General features: G+C 52.1%; 1 long non-coding RNA gene and 1 other non-coding gene across 2 annotated transcripts; both read left to right on the forward strand.

Moving 5' to 3' along the window:
• The first annotated feature begins 1,323 nt into the window (after positions 1-1,323).
• Positions 1,324-13,428, forward strand: LOC136384674 (uncharacterized). The gene is made up of 3 exons (XR_010747635.1): positions 1,324-1,458; positions 11,303-11,437; positions 12,548-13,428. It is a non-coding gene; the product is annotated as an uncharacterized lncRNA (long non-coding RNA).
• On the forward strand, positions 1,355-1,426 carry TRNAE-UUC (transfer RNA glutamic acid (anticodon UUC)). The gene has a single exon. It is a non-coding gene; the product is annotated as a tRNA-Glu (tRNA).
• Positions 13,429-17,638: the final 4,210 nt, after the last annotated feature.

Here is a 17,638-nt window from a genome sequence, read left to right on the forward strand (position 1 = left end):
AACAACAAATCAATCTTTGTGTGTGTGTGTGTGTGTGTGTGTGTGTGTGTGTTTTTTACTCTCCCTCTCAAACCAATAAATTAAAATCAAGTGAAAGTAACTCAGCATCTCATTAAACAGGATAGGGTCATTCTGAGCTGGTTCTGCAGAGACAATAAAAGGAAGTCAATGAATTCTTGATTTTTTTTTTTTTTTTTGCTCACTTTAAAAAGCTGAGGCTGACCTTTTTTTCCTTTCCTCATTTTTTTTCTTTTTGAAATGTCTCTGAACTTGTTCACCAGTTCTGATGTGGACCTTGAGGTTGGTGGCCTGGTGACAACCACTGAAGTGTAGTGTCCCCTCTGGATAAGACACCAACCTCCTACAGTTTGTCCAGGCTTCTCTCCCAGGTGATGGTGTCTTTTATTTTTATTTTTATTTTTATTCCTTTCCCTCCCCCCCCAATATATGAGTGCCCGCAGAGCGCAGGCGGGGGGGGGGGGGGGGGGGGGTCCGCTTCATGGTTTGGGGGAGTTTAGTTTGGGTTTTGCTCCAGCGGGGGGGGGGGGGGGTCCCTACAAAAGATGCTAAAAGCTAAGGTGACCAACTTTTTTACAATGAAAAAAAGGACAAAAATAAATGGAAGAAAAACAATATTGTCAATAAAAGAAACACTTTATTCACGGCAACAAGAATACACTAGAATATGATCAATGCATCATAAAAACGTGCCATATTTTATGTCATTATGCTTCCATGCTTATTGATTTTTAATAATCATTGTAAGAAAAACGTACTCATTTAGATACAAATGCGTCACATCACACACAATAGATCGACTCTGCATTCGATCAAATACGGACATTGACAGATGAGTCTTCCGATACCAAAAAGGAGGACATATAGGAAGACACTTTTCCAGGGAGGAGGAGGGAGGATGGAACTTACAAAAGAGGGGCTGTCCTCCCTAAAGGAGGACGATGGGCCACCTTAGTAAAAAGCAGCCATCTCCAAAGGCCTGGTTTTCCCCCCAAATGTCCCCCGCGGAAGCTGCTTTTCTTCTTTTTTAACAAAGCTCGTTTATTATTATCTTTTTTCTTTTTATCTCCGTGTCCCGCATTCGGCCCGCCGCCGCCGCCGCCACACCTGGGGTCGCGCGGGGAGGGGGCGGCGCCCGCGGTCACGGACACCTGGCGCGGAGCCCGACCGGCGGGACCCAGCTGGGCGCCGCGCAGGCGCAGTAAGGCTCGCGCGGCCCCGGGAAGGGAGGGGGAGGGAGTAAAGGGGGCGGGGCCGGAAGCCGCAAGGCGGAAGCGGAGGCGGAGGCGGAGGCCAAGTGTTCAATTTGTTTTCGCTCTAACCCTTTCTCGTCGTCTCCCACATGGTCTAGCGGTTAGGATTCCTGGTTTTCACCCAGGCGGCCCGGGTTCGACTCCCGGTGTGGGAAGGCCCACGAACCTTCTTTTTTCCAGCTATCCGGTAAGAAGTGTCACCCAGACCTTGCAGAACTTTTTTCCTTGCAAGAGGAAATCGCTCCCTCACTCTCATTGCTGGCAGCTTGCTAATGCCTTCCTGGGAGGGGGGGACTCACAGCCTGGGGAAGTGTAATGGGGTCATCAGTATGGCTTTTTGTTTGTTTGTTTTGGGGCTCATCTTATCATGTATTTTTAAATGTCACCTTATGCAGGGGTCAGACTCTATGAGACAGAGGAGGGCTCTTTTTTTATTTTATTTTTTTCTTTCATCTCTCCAGCTTTATTGAAACCCCAGTGACCGATTTCTTTTTTTCTTGTGGCTGGGTCCTCCTGCAGCTGTTGGGAGACCTTAAATACAGAAACCCAGTAATAGAGAGACCCGTCCATTGGGAACATTGGGGATGAATATATAAATACACCCCCCGCTGGTGGCCAGGCCTGAGGCAACGTGGGCAGTTAGGGGACACTGGGAGGGGGAGGAAGCCCTCCCTGGACTCTGTCTGGGCTCAGTTCTCCTGCATTGCCACCACTGCAAGGACGGTCTGTGCAGGTGCCCTCCTGTGGGCATCAGAAACCCGAGTGAGTGTCTTGTCCCAGCGCCGCCTGTGCATTTTTAATAGCTGTAGGTCCACCTGGGCAGGTGGCCGCTGAGCCTCCTGACACGAGGTGCACTGTAAGTTAAGAGCTCACAATGCCGGGGAATCTCATTCTGATGAGAGAACTAGCTTACTAAAGGGGAAAAAGATGATAGATGGATAGATAGATAGATAGATGATAGATAGATGATAGCTGGATGATAGATACATAGATAGAGACAGACAGGTGATAGATTAGATAGATAGATAGATGATAGATAGATAGATAGTAGATATAGATATAATTTATATATGTGTGTGTGCATGTGTGGGTATTTATTCATATGTGTGTAATGTTATTTTTCATAGCAGACGTTACAACGCGTAGCAACAATGTATTCAAAAATAATAATTTATTTTATTATTTTTTTTGTATTTTTCTGAAGCTGGAAATGGGGAAGAGACAGTCAGACAGACTCCCGCATGCGCCCGACCGACCGGGATCCACCCGGCACGCCCACCAGGGGCGACGCTCTGCCTCGACCAGAGCCACTCTAGCGCCTGGGGCAGAGGCCAAGGAGCCATCCTCAGTGCCCGGGCCATCTTTGCTCCAATGGAGCCTCGGCTGCAGGAGGGGAAGAGAGAGACAGAGAGGAAGGAGAGGGGGAGGGGTGGAGAAGCAGATGGGCGCTTCTCCTGTGTGCCCTGGCCGGGAATCGAACCCGGGTCCCCCGCACGCCAGGCCGACGCTCTACCGCTGAGCCAACCGGCCAGGGCACATTTATTTATTTATTTTTTTTTTTTTTTTTTAAGGCAGTGACTTTAGATGTTAGACCATCGCTCCTTTGTGGTCACCGTGGTGTTTTTAGCCTCACCGTGATGACTGCCACTGGAGACGGCGGTCTCCACGTCCAGGAGGGGAAGGGGGGAGCTCCTGGCACCTCCATTTGCGGGGTAACAGTGGGTTAACCACCATCAGGCATCCTCCTCTGATGAGTTATCCCAGTGCTGGGAGGAAGGGTGGGGCAAATAAAACAAAACACATCTTCCAGCCAGGTCCCTGATTGCCACGTTGATCTGTTCTTTGGTAATAACATTCCCTTTGTAGAGCGGCATTCATTAAGAGCAGGCATCGCAAGGAACCTGTCACCTTAAAGTGTCATTTGTCAAAACAGCCCCGATGTTCTTTTTCTTCCTGTCATTTTGTAGAACTTTGGTCTCCCTGGCAACCCACAGCCACTTTTATATATATAGCACCGCTTCTATTCAGTGGTTCAGTTATTATTTTATTTTAATTAATTAATTTTTTTTTTTTACCATCAGGAAAGAAGAACTGTTTTTCTGCTTTTTTTTAACAAAGTTCGTTAAATGGGATGGCATAATCACGCTTAATGTTAAGTTGATCCGCGAAGGAATTAGCATGCGTTTAATGAAAAATTATTGTCTTACACCTGTATGCTCAAATGCAAAACAAAACAAAACAGAACCCCTCTCTAAGCAGAAGCGGGAGCCAGTCTAATCTCACAGGTACTGGCTCATTGATGTGAAGTCAGTCTCCCCAGGATGTCCTTTGTATTCCGTCAGAGAGCAGAGAGAGAGAAAGCTACTGCGGGGATCGGGTTCCAGGAAAATCCAGGTGGCCTGACCTGTGGTGGCGCAGTGGGATAAAGTGTCGACCTGGAACACTGAGGTCGCCGGTTCGAAACCTTGGGCTTGCCTGGTCAAGGCACATATGGGAGTTGATGCTTCCTGCTCCTCCCCCTTCTCTCTCTCTCTCTCTCTCTCTCTCTCTCTCTCACTCCTCTCTCTCTAAAAAATCAATAAATAAAATATTAAAAAAAAAGAAAAGACACACTCCTCCTTAAGCTGCCCCCTCCCCTCAGGGGTCCTGGGGCTCACTGCCCCGGCCCCAGGTCTTTTCTGGGGCTCTTCTTGGTGCACCCCACACCCCCACACACACACCCCAATGCCCTGGGCAGTGAGAGGAAGACCTTTCTGGGCCAAAGAGCGAGGGCCAAAGCAGCTTCCTACAGGGCACAGATGGCATTCTAGAAGATTCTAAACTCCCTGCCACATAGGATGAGACAGGGGCGGGTGGGGGGGGGGGGACACCACAGGTAGGGACGGTGTCTGTACCTGCCACGGAGCTAACGGACATCCCTGGCCAGCCTACCCGTCACCCGCAGGTGGTTCTCACTGTGTCAAAGCTCTGCCGGTATTCGCTTCACCTTCTCATCCTAAGTCCCCACCCCACCCCACCCGGCCACCAGAACTGACCTCTTCTCCCTTGTCCCATCCACATGGAACTCCCCCAGAGTAACCCAAGCCATGTTTCCTTGCGGACTCGATGCTAACTTGACCTTGCCCTGCAGCAAACTCAGTGCTTCTTTTTAAACCTCTGTGACTCTGGGGCCTTCCTAGGTCTCGGCAGGTCAGGGACGTCACACTTACTTAGGGGGCGTCTCGTTGGGTGCCAAGCCTCTCATGAAGCAGTGGAGAAAAAGATGGAGCAAACGGAAGCCTTAGGAGGTTAAGTCTTAAGGCCAGGGGAACCCCAACACACACACACACACACACACACACACCCCAGAAGATTTCAGTTTAATTCAGCCAAAAAGAGCTTTCACAGCCCAGGCGGAAGTACAAAGTATATTTAAGGCTGTCTGGCATTTCCATTCCGCCTGCAATGCATCTTTAAAGATGAGACTATGTCACCACGCCAAAAAAAAAAAAAAAAGGAGAAGAGCATGCCAGGCAGCCCGGGCCGGGTAGCTCAGCTGGTTAGAGCATCATCCCAGTACACCAAGGTTACAGGTTCGATCCCCGGTCAGGGCTTATGTGAGAATCCACTGATGAATGTATATAAGTAAGTGGCACAACAAGTCCATGTTTCTCTCTCTCTCTCTCTCTCTCTCTCTCTCTCTCTCAAATCCATCAGTCAATCAAGCGATAAAAGGGAATGAGGCAGCCCAGGATGGAGGTGGAGAGGTGAAGAAGAACCGTGCTTTCTTTGAGAGGCCGAAATGTAAAGCATCAGAGTTTGGCATAAGAAAAGGGGTATTGATGGGGTATTGATGGAGAAGGCACCAGCTGAGAAGGCGGGAACCCCTGAACCGTCTTGTTGGCCAAGGGGTCTGAAAGGGGCTGGGGACCAGGAGTGCAGATGGTGGGGGGGATGTGGAGGACCTTGGCCATTTACAGTGAAGGGGGTCAGTACCAGGATCTTCCTGGACGAGCCACCCCCCCCCCCCCGCCCCACTTCTGAAAGATTTTGGTGTTGAAGTTTCCGTTCTGTCCTGGTCCTTTGGTTCCGAGTGCAGCTAGCTGGAGGTCCGAGTCCTCTCCTGTGCCCATGATGTGGCTGCGTGACTTGTGGTTTTGGTCTGTGGTCTCTGAAAAGCAGCATCTCGCTCCACGGGGCAGGGCCACGGTTCCACGGGGCAGCCCCCGTCTCTCCCCTGGTGATCCCCGGGTGCCACATCAGGTGACAACGGGCAGCTCACCCCGTGGACAGCAGCTCAATAACGTGTGACTCACAGACCTCCTTGTGGGGCCACACGAGGACGGTAGCGATGGGTCATCCTGGGACAGGGAGGAGGACGCCTCCAGCGCCCTGGTTGGGTTTCTGCTACGTCCTGCGAACGTTGGCCTTCTCGGGGCCTCGTTCATCTTCCCGTGAAACCACGCCAGGAGAGCCGACACGTCTCAAAAACAAATGAGATGATGATTCTTCTCTTTTTTTTTTCTTCTACCCATGAAATAAGCAGACAGGTTCCATAAATACTTCTTCCCCAGGCAAGCTCATAGTCAACCTTACCTTTTTCTATCAGAAGAATATTCCTCTCCCAGTTGCCTGAAAATCTGAAACCCCCCCTCCCTCCCTCCCCCCGCCCCCCCAGCTGGGAAGATGTTTTCAGCTGCAGGCAGAATCCCTGTGGCGAAAAAAAAAAAAACCCAAAAAGCAGAAACCTCTTTGAAAGGAGCTGACTTCTCATTACAGACCCCAGACTAGGAGGGAGGTGAGTTTCCATCTAATTCCCATCACCCCCCGAGCTTTCTCAGCAAGTGATAAAACCAGTCTCTCATCCTGTGCTTTTTATAAAATAAAATAAAAATTTTTTTTAAAGTGAAGACTTCATTTGGAAGGCAGTCTTGTCATTTCTTGTCAAGACAGGATTCAAGGCCAAATTGTGATCCGCAGTTTGACATTTATTTCGGGTTTTATTTCGGGCCCTTTCATCTGAAACGAGGACTTATTTCATTTTGGTTTTTGAGGTTTTTTTCTTTTTGTGTTTTTTTTTCTTTTTTATTGTCTTTCTGGCTCTTGCTGTTCGGGTCTCTTTTGAAGTCGAGCTGTCTGAAGCATCTTGGTCTCTCCCGACGGAACCTTAGGAACAGGAACTTGTCACAGACAGAAAGTTCTGGGGGTGAGTCTCTCGTGGGGGGGGGGGTAGATTTAGAAGGGAGAGGGGGAGGGGCACCTCCCACAAGGGAATGGTGGGCAGCCAACACGGAGGCAGACATCAATAGTCAAGGAATGATAAATAAGGTTTCAAGGGGACCCGTCAAGGCAGTAGATGACGCGAGAGCCATTTCGGATTAATCTGTGCAGGATTTTGTTTTTGTTTTTTTTTTAGGCAGAATTGGCCAATTATTATCATCGAGGTGGGATGGGAAAGTAGGGGACAGGCTTTGAGAAAATGCTGATTCTCCAGCACCAGTCTCTGAGGGTCCCTGGAGGCTCCTGAGGAGGGTGGCCCCCGATTCCCTGGAGGAGCCGGAGAAATCTGAGGTGGCTCTGTAATGGGGGCTGAGATTTTTGGAGCCCCCACTTCCTGCTGGTTAATTTTTTAGTGAGAGAGAGAGAGAAAGGGACAGACAGACAGACAGGAAGGGAGAGAGATGAGGAGCATCAGTTCTTCATTGCAGCTCCTTAGTTGTTCATTGATTGCTTTCTCATATGTGCCTTGATTGAGGGGGGGGGGGGCTCCAGCAGACCGAGTGACCCCTTACTCAAACCAGCGACCTTGGGCTCAAGCCAGTGACCATGGGGTCATGTCTATGATCCCACACTCAAGCTGGCGACCTTAGGGTTTCAAACCTGGGTCCTCAGCATCCCAGGCCCACACTCCCTGCCCCCCCCCCCCACGCCACTGCCTGATCAGCCCAGGTATTCTTCTCTTCACCGTGTTAGAGTGAGCCAGCCTCCTGAGCTCTGCAGCAAATGCGTTAGACCACCTGGTTCTTAAAAAGAGACTGTCTTCCTTCCCTCTCTCATCGCCAATTAGACCTTGTCCGTCCCTTCTCCATCCTGCCTCCTCAACAAATGCGTCTGAATTGAATTTAAAGGGGTTTTTTTTTTCTTTTTCCTGCGGCTAAGACTATGCCCCTGACATCTGCCCCCACACATTTTCCTGTTTCTAATGCTTTTCAGTTACCTGCATGATGGTGGCAGGTGGGAAAGCGGGAACCCGTTAGGCATCAGAGGCGGTTTATTAGGCTTCCGTCTATAAATCATTGGTCTCCCGAGGCTTGAAGGAGCCCAGAAGCGGACCGTGAAGAAATATGGAGGGTCCTCTGACATCCCGTAAATCTCCGTCAATAAAGCACCCTTTTCCTGTATACAGTGCACATCAATTTAAATAACACCGGGAGGTTTAAAAGTTTTATTGACTTGAAGGAAAATGGCGGCCAACACATAGAAGATGGAGGACTTTCCTGGATCTCGAAGCCAACGGTGCATAAATCATTCCACGTTCAGGGTGGTAGGACCTGTTCGAAGCGATGCCTGCCCCTCGGAGCCCAGAGCAGTGGTCGGCGGCGACCTCGGCTTCTGTGTCCATCATTCTTTTTATTATTCAGTGAGAGGAAGGGTAGGCAGAGAGACGGACTCCCACATGCACCCTGATGGGGATCCACCCAGCAAGCTCACTAGGGGGCGATGCTCTGCCCATCTGGGGCATTGCTCCGTTGCTCAGCAGCTGAGCTCTTCTTAGCACCTGAGGCAGAGGCAATGGAACCATCCTCAGCGCCAGGGGCCAACTCGCTCCAATAGAGCCATGGCTGCAGAAGGGGAAGAGGAGTGAGAGAAGGAGGGATGGAGAAGCAGATGGGCGCTTCTCCTGTGTGCCCTGATTAGGAATCAAACCCAGGACATCCACATGCTCAGTTGATGCTCTACCACTGAGCCCACCTGCCAGGGCCCTTGTCCATCATTCTTGAGCCTGTCCTGAAAGCTAGAGCAAACCAAGCCACATGTTTCTTTTTCTCCATTTTACTTTACTTTGGCTCTTATGTTTAAAAAAAATGATGTATAATGTAGAGCTATTAACTTAATGGAAAAAAATTTTTTTTTTATAAATGAGAAAGTTCGTCGAGCTCCTGAGAAGGTAAATTATAACAATTAAGAAGATAATGAGATTCATGGTGATGATAGTCCCTGGATGTGCAATCACTAGAGTACATGATAAATAACGGTGTCTTCCTTGGACGTAATATCTTCCTGGTACTTCCAATAAATCTGTCTCCTCTCGCCTTCTGTAATGGATCATGGACGGTGTTTCTTGCCCCCAAATCTAGGCGGGAACAGGGACGTTTTCATCTTTCCATAACCTTCTATTTAATCTACCCCTTGGTGGGTTGGTTTGTTTTTGTTTTGTACTGATTGTTTAACTCATAAATTCTTAATGAACTTTATATATTCTTTCTTCCGATGACTCATTCATTAGCATCCCAAACAGGAGAAGCAAACTAATGTAACATTCAAGCCCATGTATTTTTTCTTTTTGTATTGCTGGATATCAAGAGAAGTTTCAGGTCAGGTGGCCACTGCAGGATGGTACCAGCCCAGCTGTCACGGTCTGTCCACAGACTATTTGACGCTGCTGTTTCTGTTTTTGTTTTTTGTTTGTTTGTTTATTCTTTTTTTTTTTTTAATTTTTTTATAGGGACAGAGAGAGTCAGATAGAGGGGTAGATAGGGACAGACAGACAAGAACGGAGAGAGATGAGAAGCATCAATCATCAGCTTTTTGTTGCGACACCATAGTTGTTTATTGATCGCTTTCCCATACGTGCCATGACCGCGGGCCTTCAACAGACTGAGTAACCCCCCACTCGAGCCAGTGACCTTGGGTCCATGCTAGTGAGCTTTTTTTTTTTGCTCAAGCCAGATGAGCCCGCGCTCAAGCTGGCAACCCCGGGGTCTTGAACCTGGGTCCTTCCACATCCCAGTCCGACACTCTGTCCACTGCGCCACCACCTGGTCAGGCTGTTTGTTTATTCTTTATGAGAAGAGGGGAGGCAAAGAGACAGACTCCCGCATGCGCCGCCTTGACCAGGATCCACCCGGCAAGCCCACTAGGGGGCGATGGTCTACCCATCTGGGTCATTGCTCCATTGCTAGGCAACCAAGCTCTTCTTAGCACCTGAGACAGAGGCCATGGAGCCATCTTCAGCGCCCAGGGCCAACTCGCTCCAATCGAGCCATGGCTGCAGGAGGGGAAGAGAGAGAGAAAGAGAGAAGTGAGAGGGGGAAGGGTAGAGAAGCAGACAGGTGCTTCTCCTGTGTGCCCTGACTGGGTATCAAACCCAGGACATTCACATGCCAGGCCGACGCTCTACCGCTGAGCCATCCAGTCAGGGCCTGCCCCTGTTTGTTATATACGGTGACCTGCTGTGCAACTAACTACAGGCAGGTCCATTTGCTTGGCTGGCTCTGCCCACTCAACCTGCAACATCACGGCGTCTGTCTGCTCAAGTCTGGAAGGTACGTCTGGCTCCCAGACGCCTTGCTCTTCTGGTCACAACATCAACTGTCTATCTCATTGCATCAACGGGGACACGTTGAAGCCAGCTTCTCAAGCTTTTGTACTCCATGTCACCAGTGGGGGGCGTTGCTCACCCAGATGTTCCAAGGACGTTGGACCGGCATTGTTCATATATCCACTTATGAGGAGAGAGCGCTCAGCTTCGGGCGAGGGCCTGGCAGACTTGGGCAGGAGGAGGCAGGGGAGGGGGCGGTCTGTGCGGCTGACCTTTCTGTCCGGCTGGGCAGAGTCCATGCTAATGAAGTTAGCGGTAGGAGTTCTGCCCTTGGCGATAAAGGTTCTGGAGGCAGACTGTCCCTGGGAGGGAGGGGCGCCCACAGCGGGCTTTTTTTTTTTTTTTTTTTTTTTTTTTACATGAAACAGCTCCACAGTCCCATACACCTGCCCAGTGACTCAGATGTTCCCCGGCCCTGGGATGCTCAGGTCCGGTGTCCTGAGAGAGCTGGATTTTATTGATGGCTGCTTGAGTCCGGGCTTCCACACAGAGATCATGTTGGTGACTTCCCTTCAATCCCTAAGCATCTTAGAAGCGGGGAGAAGACACTTTGACCTTCAGACCAACGCTATCTCCTTGTGCAGCTGTGCTGCTGTGAATGTATGACTGTGTTTTATGATGACAAGGTCACCCTTCTGGGCCTTCTGGTGACCTGGCCGTCAAGGTCTGAGACACGCTGTGATTACACCGTTGTCTTACGCTCAGAAGCCTCCATCCTACCTGGAGGTGGCTGGAACCACCCCGTGGGTGGGGAAGAGGCCCCTTGGGATTCAAGGAGCTGGAACGCCTTTTCCCTGCCTTGCATTTTTTTTTTCCTGACACCTGCAAGAGGGTGTTTCCAGGGGTAACAGCGCTGGGGAGGTGGCAGGTCTGAGGAGAGAGTGTCAACTTGGGGAAAGGGACCAGCGTCTTTCTGAGGGCCTCTACCTGGCCCTCTAACCTTTGTGGCCATATCTATTCATCAGGGGTAATTGTACATTGGTCTCAGGGTTTTTGTAACATCCCTGATGCTCGTTACCCCTTAACCCAGAAAGCGCTGGTCGTGGGTCACCCAGGCCTCAGGCAGAAACGTCCGGTTCCAACTTCAGCACCTCTTCGCGGCAGGAAGACAGGGCTGTCTGCTCCTGTTGGGACACGGAGGCGGGCGTGGCCGTCTACCAGAGTGGCAGGATTCAGCCGTGACGGGGCCCACTCGATCCGTTCTCCTCGGGTTGAACGAACAGGGAATGAACCGACCGAGTGACCCTCAGTTAGCTCGGAGCTTCCGGCGACTCCCAGGGAGACCTGCCGTTCCCTGGCTAAGCAGCCCTGAAACCCGTCCTAGAATCCGTCGTGACATTGTAATGAAAGAAATAGTCATTTAGAGATGTGCCTGCATTTATAACAAATACAGGGGGGGGGATCACAGGGGACTAGGACTTGAAGTTCAAGGAGCTTGTCCCTTCCACAGACGTCCACTCCCGCCTCGCAGCAAATGAACGCTCAAGAAAAAGGAGAAAAAGAGGAAGAAGAAACTTTCGTTTTTCTGCCAAGAATCCCCCCAGACGACGAGTGTTCATCAGCTCCTGCCGGGAACAACGGTGCGGTAAGTTTAGATGGCAGGGCTTCCGTCACCATGGAAACGCATCACAAAAGGTCCAGCGATGAATAGAGCCGGGGTCTTCTGGTTGCCATGGACGATGGCTCCCTAATGGGTTTTCAAGGCTAGGGATGCGTCCAGGGCAGCTCGACGTGACTACTTGTGTGTATCACGGATGACCGTGGGGGGGGGGGGGGGGGGCGCGGACTTCCGTGTTGGCCTTCCATGCAGTTTTCTTCCCTTTTGTCTGAATTTCCAACTTCTGAAAGCAAATTAATCTCCCAGAACATGGTAAACAACACCACACATGGTCTTTTCCGCTGGAAAACGTTCTTTGTTTGTCAAAACCGAATGGTAGCAGGAAGAATATGCCGTGCCTTCCTGCTCAGTAGGGACAGGAGGAGCGTCCTTTTAGACTGTGCCTCTCAGCCGGGGGACAGTCACATCCAAGCCGGGTCTATGCTGTAGTCAAGTTCATGTCTGTGAATGCTGTAAGGCCTTTGTCTAGGTTAAGTTATTTTTTTATTTTTATTTTTTTTTTGTATTTTTCTGAAGCTGGAAACGGGGAGAGACAGTCAGACAGAATCCCACATGCGCCCAACTGAGATCCACCCAGCACGCCCACCAGGGGCGACACTCTGCCCACCAGGGGGCGATGCTCTGCCCCTCTGGGGCGTCGCTCTGCCGTGACCAGAGCCACTCTAGCGCCTGGGGCAGAGGCCACAGAGCCATCCCCAGCGCCCGGGACATCTTTGCTCCAATGGAGCCTTGGCTGCGGGAGGGGAAGAGAGAGACAGAGAGGAAGGAGGGGGGGGGGTGGAGAAGCAAATGGGCGCTTCTCCTATGTGCCCTGGCCGGGAATCGAACCCGGGTCCCTTGCACGCCAGGCCGACGCTCTACCGCTGAGCCAACCAGCCAGGGCCTTAAATTATTTTTTTAGAGAGAGAGAGGGACAGACAGGAAGGGAGAGAGATGAGAAGCATCAATTCTTTGTTGCAGCACCTTAGTTCATTGTATATGCCTTGACGGGGGGGCTACAGCAGACCGAGTGACCCCTTGCTCAAGCCAGCAACCTTGGGTTCAAGCCAGCATAGGCTCAATTTTTTTTTTGCACAGGGAGGTCCAATTGTTCCAGCACCTTTGTTGGAAAGACCATCCATTGGTGTCAGGAGACTGAGGAGTGGGCGTCTAGGAGCCTGGAGGTCCAGCTCCCCGTGAAGGAGGTGGTGTGGGGGGCTGTGGACCCCCAGGAGGGAGCCTCCCCCCGCTCGAGGTAGAAGGTGAAGGAGGGATGAGGTTGGCAGGAGGCCGAGGTGAGGGGACTCAGACGCATCATCAGCACAAGGAGTATCTGGCGGCGGTATGTGGCACAGATGTTAGAGCCTCCGGTCTCCAGGAGCTGGAAGCGTGGTGACGACAGGCGGTAGGTCTCCCCGCACGCCCACGGGCGCCTGGCAGCAGCCAAGCTGGTGGAAGAACCACTTCCCGTTTTCCTCGCCGGATCCTGGAGGCGGAAATCTGGCCACACCTCTCCGCCTCCGAGCCCGCCGACCTCAGCATTCTCTGTCTCCCGCTGCACGCGGTTCCTTGGGGGAAAACCGTTCGATAGAATCTCGTGGAACGGTGCCTCTCTGCCCGACTGTTGGATACGTTTATGCTCCGAGAGCCATCGGGTTCTTCCTCAGGGAAAGAATCACGGTTATTTAGCCAGAGCAGGCGGTGGCACAGTGGATAGAGCATCCGACTGGGATGCGGAGGATCCAGGTTCAAGACCCTGGGTTCGCCAGCTTGAGCGCGGGCTCATCTGGTTTGAGCAAAGCCCACCAGCTTGAACCCAAGGTCTCTGACTCGAGCAAGGGGTCACTTGGTCTGCTGAAGGCCCACGGTCAAGGCACATATGAGAAAGCAATCAATGAACAACTGAGGCGTCGCCACGAAAAACTGATGATTGATGCTTCTCATCTCTCTCCGTTCCTGTCTGTCCCTCTCTCTGGCTCTGTCACAAAGTTAATTAATTAATTAAAATGCTTTTTAAAAATCACAGTTATTTAAAAATACGGTTATTAATGTACAGAGCACAACGTGGCGATCCTGCCCATTCCTGACAGCGTTGAAAATGTCTTCCAGATGCACACACGCACACACACACACACACACACACATTTATAGGAGGGGAAGTGAATTGACAACTTCAGACAGAAACTAATGGGGAAGACAGTTAATTTTGGTGCTGTTTGAAAAAGCCAAGCATGTCCCATGAGGGCAGATGGTCGCATCCCACGACAGCCTGAGGGGCACCTGGAATACGGTGTTTATTCTTCATGGAATACGGTTTCTGCGATCACTCGAACACTCCTTTGTGGGAAGGGCTCTTTTCCCATTTAAAATAATTCCTGGAAAAAGAAAGAAGGGGCCAAGTGGCCGTAAAGCCGTGGGCATGTCCAAAAGGGAGCCAACCTTGGGTAGCCCTGGCCGTGGGCAGAGCTTGATCTCTGCCTCCTTCTCTGCCTTCTCTGCCCCTCCCAGCAGGACACACGTCCACCGGCTACACTGGGTCCAGGGTTCCGGTCAGTTACCCCCAGTCTTTCCCCTTCTCCGACTCAGCACAACCCAACAACACGCTACTAATAATGGAAGTCAGCTTGGATCAGAAGCCCTGGTCGTGTCCCCTTGGGGAGCCATCGGGAGCAGCCTGACCAGCTCTTGTATGCCCTCTCGGTACCTGCATCTCCCTGCTAGAGGCCAAGGACCCGAACGAGAAGCACTCACAGAGTGCACACCTAAATGGAACAACTAAGTGGAACAGAGAGTTGATACCTCTCTCTCTCTCTCCCTCTCTCTCTCTCTTTCTCTCTGTCTCTCCCTTCCCCTTCCTCTCCCCCTTTTCTCCACCCCCTCCATCCTCAAATCCGTGGAAAACATTTAAAAAACAAATAACAAGAGAAATGATTCTTGACTTCTGTAATCAAGCCTGCCCTGGAAGGGAAGAAGGTCCCCCCCTCTGGGTCACGAGAAATTGCATCCTGACCTTCCTGCCCTCTGGCCGGCCGTGTCTCTGGCTGAAGGCACAGGCCTGGGATATCTCTGCAAACAGGGCAACCCCTTACCTAGCGATTACACAACCCACCCTCCTAGTGGCGACCTTCCCCTCCCTCCCCCCCGTAGAGATTTCGTGCCAACAGATATGAAAACGTTCACAACTAGGAGCCGTGGAGGGCTGCGGGACCCCTGCAGGCGGGGAGGTGGCCTGGGTGAGCCGTGGAGGGCCGCGGGACCCCTGCAGGCAGGGAGGTGGCCTGGGTGAGCCGTGGAGGGCCGTGGGACCCCTGCAGGTAGAGAGGTGGCCTGGGTGAGCTGTGGAGGGCCACGGGACCCCTGCAGGCGGGGAGGTGGCCTGGGTGAGCCGTGGAGGGCCGTGGGACCAGGCAGGGAGGTGGCCTGGGTGAGCCGTGGAGGGCCGCGGGACCCCTGTGGGTAGGGGGGTGGCCTGGGTGAGCCGTGGAGGGCCTGGGACCCCTGCAGGCGGGGAGGTGGCCTGGGTGAGCCGTGGAGAGCCGCGGGACCAGGCAGGGAGGTGGCCTGGGTGAGCCGTGGAGGGCTGTGGGACCCCTGCAGGCGAGGAGGTGGCCTGGGTGAGCCGTGGAGGGCCGCGGGACCAGGCAGGGAGGTAGCCTGGGTGAGCCGTGGAGGGCTGTGGGACCCCTGCAGGCGAGGAGGTGGCCTGGGTGAGCCGTGGAGAGCTGCGGGACCAGGCAGGGAGGTGGCCTGGGTGAGCCGTGGAGGGCTGTGGGACCCCTGCAGGCGAGGAGGTGGCCTGGGTGAGCCGTGGAGAGCTGCGGGACCAGGCAGGGAGGTGGCCTGGGTGAGCCGTGGAGGGCTGTGGGACTCCTGCAGGCGAGGAGGTGGCCTGGGTGAGCCGTGGAGGGCCGCGGGACCAGGCAGTGAGGTGGCCTGGGTGAGCCGTGGAGAGCCGCGGGACCCCTGCAGGCGGGGAGGTGGCCTGGGTGAGCCGTGGAGGGCCGCGGGACCAGGCAGTGAGGTGGCCTGGGTGAGCCGTGGAGGGCCGCGGGACCCCTGCAGGCAGGGAGGTGGCCTGGGTGAGCCGTGGAGGGCCGCGGGACCTCCGCAGGTAGGGAGGTGGCCTGGGTGTCGAAATGGAGGAAGAGTGTCTGACTTTTAGGGACAAGCGTCACCTACGTGCCTGTGAGCTGGCCATTCTGAGACGCTGTGAAAAGTGCACGTGTTCTAGACCAAGCTGGTGACAAGGTTGCTGCAGGGAATGGCCTGGGCTTCTTTAGTAAAACTTGTCTGCAGGAGCCGGTGTAACAGTGTAAGATAATTCCTCTACGTTCATGCACTGTGCATATATATATATATATATATATATATATATATATAGAGAGAGAGAGAGAGAGAGAGAGAATACATTATATATGATAGGGTTGCAGATGGGGGCCGTGACCCCCTCCTCCCTTAAGTGGACGAAGGGACATTGACAAACTGGATGTTCCAGGCACCTGGGTGACTAACCCAAGTGTGAATAACCCTAGCTCATTTACGGTTAATCTTACATAAATCGCTGAAAGATACATTTTTCCTTAATGATCACCAGCCCCCATCCTCAAATCTCCTACTTAACCCAACCTGTTAGAGAACCAGGGGCTGCTCCCCCTTAGGAGACAGCCCAGCAGGTGTCCTTTCATTAAAGCCTGTCAGCCTGAGCGGATAGAGTGTCGAACTGGGACGCGGAGGACCCAGGTTCGAGACCCTGAGGTCGCCAGCTTGAGCCCAAGGTCACTGTCTCGAACAAGGGGTCACTTGTTCTGCTGTAGCCCCCTGGTCAAGGCAGCTAGGAGAAAGCAATCAATGAACAACTAAGGAGCCCCAACAAAGAATTGATGCTTCTCATCTCTCTCCCTTCCTGTCTGTCTGTCCCTATCTGTCCCTCTCTCTGACTCTCTCTGTCTCTGTTAAAAAAACAACAACCAAAAAACAAAAGCCTGTTACACCTGTCTTTCGAACTCCGAACTCCGATGGATGCTATCAATATATAATGCTCCTACCGTTTCTAAGACGTTCCTGTAGACATTGCTATCATTGTTCTCCTAGGGATTTTAGAACTGCCTATTCCTTCAAACGGTCTAAAGGGCTCCTTTGTTTCTTTCAAAAGCAAAGATCCCTTTTATATGCATGAGTTTATAAGGGCAAAGGATGCTTTGTTTTTTCCTTATTTACCTTTATTCCTCCCCCCAGGGGGGCTCTTTCCTGCTAATTTTTGAGAGGAGACAGGGGCCACCCAAGAGCTTGTTCCCTAACCGTTCAGGGAGGAGAATGCCGGGAGGGAGCAGCCCCCCGCCCCGTGTCTCAGAACACCCTGACACCCTGACGCTGGGCCTGCTGTGGATACGTGCACGGCAGTCCAGCCCTGGCCCAGGGCGGGGCGGGGGGGGGGGGGCTGCGTCAGAACTTCAGGGCGCTGCAGAGAGCGTTTTGCACAGATCAGCATTAGCAGTAAATGGCTCTTCCCTAGAAAAACCCCCTCTGGGTTCCTGACCTTCGTCCGTCCATCCGTCTGTCAGTCTGTCTGTCAAATGCATCCTGGGGTTGTTGTTTGTTTGTTTGTTTGTTTAATTTGTTTGTTTGTAATCAATCTAACCCGATTTATTCAAATCGAGTTAAATGGGGGATTTGAGAATTAAAGGGAGGCCCAGGCCACAGCCTGGCCAATCAGGCCTGCCCAGTCCTCTCCACAAAACGAGGCCCCTTGCCTGACCTGTGGTGGTGCAGTGGATAAAGCATCGACCTGGAAATGCTGAGGTCGCCGGTTCGAAACCCTGGGCTTGCCTGGTCAAGGCACATATGGGAGTTGATGCTTCCAGCTCGTCCCCCCCTTCTCTCTCTCTGTCTCTCCTCTCTCTCTGTTTCTCCCTCTCCTCTCTAAAATGAATAAAAATAAAAAAATAAAAAAAAATTTAAAAAGGAGGCCCTTGCCTTATGTTTTTATTTTTTACCGAGTAGCCGTCCGCTCCACGATCTCGTCTAAGCCGGACGTGTTGAGATGAAAAGTATCAGCTCCTGAAATAGCCACGCAGCCCACGGGCAACACGGAGCCTCCCTTACCCCGGACCACATGATTTGTGGCTTTTAATTAAATCCAGGAATGGTTCTTGCCACTTTGGCACGAATCGGGAAGACTGCAGTGTTTTC

This window comes from Saccopteryx leptura, chromosome 13 (genome assembly GCF_036850995.1).
Source record: "Saccopteryx leptura isolate mSacLep1 chromosome 13, mSacLep1_pri_phased_curated, whole genome shotgun sequence".
Taxonomy (NCBI): domain Eukaryota; kingdom Metazoa; phylum Chordata; class Mammalia; order Chiroptera; family Emballonuridae; genus Saccopteryx; species Saccopteryx leptura.